The following is a 6,009-nucleotide window of genomic DNA, read 5'->3' on the forward strand; positions in this document are numbered from 1 at the left end:
CTGGGTCTGTTCACCTTCGCCAGGATGGAGGGCACAGGGAAATGTTTTTTTTTCTAAAGATTGTGAAACTAGTAGAGATTTTACTCTGCCTTTTATAAGTTTATTTATTTATTTTTGCAGTATGCAGGCCTCTGACTGTTGTGGCCTCTCCCGTTGCGGAGCACAGGCTCCGGACGTGTAGGCTCAGCGGCCATGGCTCACGGGTCCAGCCGCTCCACGGCGTGTGGGATCTTCCCGGACCGGGGCATGAACCCGTGTCCCCTGCATCGGCAGGTGGACTCTCAACTACTGCACCACCAGGGAAGCCCTATCAAGAGTTTTAATTCATCATGGATAATCTGTCGGCAGAAGAAATTCAGCTGAGGGCTAACCAGGTTACTGATGAGTCTCTGGAAAGTACAAGAAGAATCCTGGGTTTAGACATTGAGTCTCAGGATGCACGAGTCAAGACTATCACTATGCTGGATGAACAAGGGGAACAACTAAAACACATAGAAGAAGGCATGGACCAAATAAACAAAGACATGAGAGAAGCAGAGAAGACTTTAACAGAACTAAACTAGTGCTGTGGCCTCTGTATATGCCCATGTAATAGTATTAACAAATGATGCCAGGGAAGACGAAATGGGAGAGAACCTGAATCAAGTGGGCAGTATCCTAGGAAATCTAAAAAACATGGCCCTGGACATGGGCAATGAGATTGAGGCTCAAAATCGATAAATAGAATGGATCACAGAAAAGGCTGACACCAACAAAGGTCGTATTGACAATGCCAATGCCAGAGCAAAGAAACTCATTGACAGCTAAAGCTACTGCTGTACTTCTTTATCATTTATTCACTTCCCTAGCTCCTCCTTCAAAGTCATTACCTTTCCAGAGTTTGAAATTTTGTTTCCACACTCTTCTAATCGGGAGATGATGTGGAAGAAGATCTAGGAGTAACAGCCCCCCTATTCTTTTATTTTCTCTTTTTCCCTTGAGGGTAGACTGCTGCTTAGTTTTCCCTCTAGTATTTTCTTTCTCAGTCCATACTCTTAGGTTGGTATGCATACATCATATATGGTGTTGTTTTTCATTCTCTCCATTTACTTAGCAGGTTCTTCTGCTTTCAAAATTTGGAAGCATTGCCAAACACAGCCATGTAAAAGGAAGCTGGGGGCATTGGGGGCAGGCACAAGGAGGAGAGGCAAGAGATAAGAGGTTGTTACCTCAGTAAAATCTGCAGACCCTAAAGCCCAAAGTTGCATAACCACAGTGAAGATCTAGTTGGGTTTAATTTCTATTTAAGTTGCAGTTATTGCCAATTTAGGCCAATGCTTGGTTTTGGAGTCTGTATACACAATATTTTTGTTACACATCACAACTTTGCAACCTCTGCTTCAAAAAAGAATTGAATGAGTTTTCTTAAAGTGAGCTTAATTTCTGAACTCTTGGTGATTCATTTATGTACATAAATTCTATGATCCCATTTCATTTTGCACCATATAGGAACACATGGTATGAATGAATGGCTTTTTATTTTCATATTATTAGTACTATCATTTGGACTTCCCTGGTGGCACAGTGGTTAAGAATCCACCTGCCAAAGCAGGGGACACGGGTTCAAGCCCTGGTCTGGGAAGATCCCACATGCCGTGGAGCAACTAAGCCCGTGAGCCACAACTACTGAGCCTGTACTCTAAAGCCCGCGAGCCACAGCTACTGAGCCCACGCACCACAACTACTGAAACCCGCGTGCCTAGAGCCCGTGCTCTGCAACAAGAGAAGCCACCACAATGAGAAGCCTGCGCACCGCAATGAAGAGTAGCCCCCGCTCACCACAACTAGAGAAAGCCCGCATGTAGCAATGAAGACCCAGCACAGCCAAAATAAATTAATTTTTAAAAATAGTATCATGGTCGCATTACAGGCCTATTAACCTCATAAATGTGTCATTAGTCTTTGAAGAAAAAATATGTAAATATGTATATATGAGAATTTCTTTCTACAGCAGGGCTTAAAATTTTTTTGAAAAGTTTGACAAAGTATATCACATGAATTCAGATTTATCTCTGCCAAGAATTATGTTTAGATAGGAAAAAAGAAACTTGTTTTGATCTCAGGTAGAAAACAGTTAGATTACTTTGAGTTTTATGTAGCTTTAAACTTTTTTTAAAACTAGAATTTATTCTGTTTAAAAATGATTTAGAAAATTATGTCTTTGGTTTACTTATTGATGACTGCACTATCATTCTCTTAGCCTTTTGTATTCAACTTCCAGAATCACATTTGTTTAGATCTTGAACAGTTATAAGAATTTGATTGATATTTGTCCCCTTTATTTTAAAACTATCTTCTGCACACTTCAAAGATATTGATGTCGATTGGTTTGACCAATAACCACTGTTTGATCCTTATGATTAAATTTTGTAACTTAGGAAACTTTTTTCAAATAAGCGATGTGCTTCTGTGACTACTTTTTGGGGGGTGGAAAGCAATAATTTTTTCAACTCTTATTTGACAAACTGAATAAAGCAAAGATCCATAAATAAAAAAAAAAGAAAGAAAGAACTATATGGATAGAAGGGAAGAGGAAATCAATAATAAATTAGCCAGGTAAATATGTCTTAAACAATAGGTTTTAAGTAGACCTAGTATCATTAAGATATTAGTTATTCATAAATTAATGTATACATTTAATGTGATCCCAATTAAAATAACAACAGTTTTTGTTTTCATTTTTGTTTTGGTGAGTGGTGAGGTGCTTTAGACAAGCCAATTTGAAAGTTCACATAAAAAATAAACAAAAACATTTAGTAAAACTCTGAGTAAAGGAGCAATAAAGTGTAACGGCTCCTACCTGATAGTAAACATTCACATCCCTCTCATGTGCCCAGTACATTCACCCCATTCTAATATCCCCCAAAACCTTAACCCATTCCAGCATCAACTCTAAGCTCAAACTCTCAACTAAATATCATCAACATAAAAGGTCCCAAATCTCATCATCTAAATCAGGCATGGGTGAGACTCTGGGTAGTATGGTCCATGCCTGGAAAAACTGTCTCCCCATCTGTGGACCTATGAAACTAGAAAACAACCTTTTGTAATATGGAAGAATCTTTTGTATTGTGTTACAAGTTAATCACTATAAGCTTAAATTATACATAATGGCCCATCTCTGGGAACCCTGCTTTCCAGGTAATGAGCATTAAGCTAAAATACCTTTGTTTAGCTCACAGGAAATATCCTGATCAGGCCCACCTGTGAATGACTGCAGGGAGGAAAATATTAACACATCCCCTCCAGAGGCTGATGGAAACTAGGAAGTGTTTGACTTTACTCTCTCCCCTTTTAGTATAAAAGGAGCCTGAATTCTAACTCAGGCAAGATGGTTCTTTGGGGCACAAGCCCACCATCTTCTCGGTCTGCTGGCTTTCCAAATAAAGTCATATTCCTTGACCCTACAACCCGTCTCTTGATTATTGGCCTGTTGTGCAGCGAGCAGTATGGTCTTAGACTTGGTAACACTTTCTCCTCCAGAATAGAGTGGCGGTACAGGTACAGAATAGACATTCTCGTTTTCATCTAGGAATGGAAAGGGGTCACCAAGCAACTCTAAGCCCAGCAGGACAAATCCCATTAGGTTTCAATGAAGATTCTCTATGGCTTGATGCCTGTCCTTTGGGCCCATGGTGGTGGCCTTGTTGGCCCCTGGCCCTAAGCCTGTGTCTCTGGGGTCTACTTCCATGCCCACACTCTGTCTTTGGAACTGTTCATCCTTTTTCCTGAAGGGCAGCCCATGTTTGTAACCAAGTAGTTCTATCAGTCCCACGTCCTGTTTGTAAAATCTCAGGAGTTTAATAGCTTCCCTTCATTACTTCCTGTCTCTGTTCCCTTCAGTCTAAGCTGGCAGTGTTTCTGCTGATGTAACATTCTCAAAAACCCCATTGGTCTTTGGTGCATGTCAAGGGGGTCCACTCCATTAGGCAAAAGAGTTCTTCACTGAATCTTCCCGTATAACTCCATCTCTATTCCAGGCTTCTGCTGAGATGGTTGAGTGGACCCAGGAGTCACCTACATAATCTCTTCTGCAACACATTTTCCAGCCACACCTTGGCCCTCTCTCCCCAGCACACTTCCCCCCAAAAATGAATTTCCTCGTTTCTTCATACTTTGTAATCTGGATTGGCTTGAAACACTCCAAATAATCAAGGGCTGGTTCCTTTTTGCCTAGTAGTTCCTTGTTCAGTTTCTCTCTTTCCTCAGGCATTTTACTATCAGCAGGAAGGAGCTTTGCTTGGAAATCTCTTCAGCTCCATATCCAAGTTTATTGCGTGTAAGTTCTATTTTCCACCCAGAATGAAAGAATACAATTCAGCCAAGTTTTCTGCCACTTTATAACAAAAAATACCTTTTCTCCAATTTCCAATACAATGTTCCTCATTTCCTTTTAAAGTCTCACCAGAGAGATTTATATTTATATATTTATGTCAAGATTCTGTTCATGAACAATGGGATGTTCATGATGAGACACTTTCCTCACAATGCTTTTGACTTCTCTCTGAGCTCTCATCAAAATCACCTTTGACAACATATTTCTACTTTCTCATCAAGATGATCGAGGCTTTTCCAATCACCAACCTCTAAATTCTCCTAGTCTTTACTCATTACCCAAATTCAAAGCCACTTCCACATTTTTAGGTATCTGTTACTATGGCACCTTAGTTCCCAGATCTGTATTAGTTTCCTAGGGGCTGCCAAAACAAATTTTCACAAACTTGGTGGCTTAAAACAACAGAATTGTTTTCTCCCTACAGTTCTGGAAGGCCAGAAGTCAAAAAATCAAGGTTTGGGCAAAGTTAGTTCCTTCTGGAGGCTCTGAGGGACTATCTGTTCCATACCTTTCCCCTAGTTTCTGGTGGTTGCTGGCAATCCTTGGCATTTACTGGATTGATCACTCAAATCTCTGCCTCCATCTCCAATGGTGTTCTCCTTTGCGTCTCTGTGTGTCTTCTTTTCTGTTTCTTATAAGGACAATCTCATTTGATTTAGAGACCACTCTCACCTAATAGGATCTCATCATAATCCTTACCTTAATTACATCTGCAAATACCCCATTGCCAAATACATCACATTCTGAGGTTCTGGGAGGACATGAATTTTGAGGGGACACTATTCAACCCATTATGGTTAGTTATACTTCAAGAAAACTATTTTTAAAAAGTTGCCAGAGCTTGCTTATATAAGATAGATAAGATAGTGTATTAGGGAATTTTTCTTCTACTGAAATGTTCTTCTCTAGCCTGTTTGGCCCATTTTAAAATCCTGTTAGCCACATGGTGATTTAAAGTGATCCTCCTTTTCTGTCAAGTAAATTAGAATTTGTCTCATTATGCCCCCAGTGTTGAATTTTCCTTTTGATCTGATTGACTTCTGAAGTGATAAGTTCACAATTTGTTTTGGTACTTTGAGCATATAGTTGCCGTTTTACACATCAGAGCTTAAGGTCCCCTGAGGGGTTTCTGTGATTTTCCCAGGAATCTTAACAGTAAGTTTCATTCATATTTTCACACCATATTTACTATTACTTTTCAGACTCCGGTTTATTCTATCCATTTGTTGCATTTTCGTTGATGTGTATGCTCTATTTCTCCCTCTCTTGTTCTCTCTGTGGAGTACAGAATGGCTGTGTGCTGCTTTTCTCTGTTACGCGGTGCTGGTGTGACTGGACCCCTCACTAAAGAAGACTCCCTACCCTTCCTGCTGGTTTCTCCTCAAATTTATCAGTTATAAAAATATTCACCTCATAGCAGACCTTATTATGAGGTCTAACATAACACTTGTGCATCAATAAAGCCTTTTTTTTTTTTTTGCGGTACGCGGGCCTCTCACTGTTGTGGACTCTCCCGTTGCAGAGCACAGGCTCCGGATGTGCAGGCTCAGCAGCCATGGCTCACGGGCCCAGCCGATCCGCGGCATGTGGGATCTTCCCGGACCGGGGCACGAACCCGTGTCCCCTGCATCGGC

At 40.6% G+C, this 6,009-nt stretch overlaps 1 pseudogene across 1 annotated transcript; it reads left to right on the plus strand.

The window, feature by feature from the left end:
* The first annotated feature begins 329 nt into the window (after positions 1–329).
* On the plus strand, positions 330–807 carry LOC309824508 (synaptosomal-associated protein 23-like; annotated as a pseudogene). Its single transcript has one exon. The product of its transcript is annotated as a synaptosomal-associated protein 23-like (transcript).
* The last annotated feature ends 5,202 nt before the right edge of the window (positions 808–6,009 follow it).

This window comes from Grampus griseus, assembly GCF_964374135.1.
Source record: "Grampus griseus genome assembly, chromosome: 6".
NCBI classification, from domain to species: Eukaryota; Metazoa; Chordata; class Mammalia; order Artiodactyla; family Delphinidae; genus Grampus; species Grampus griseus.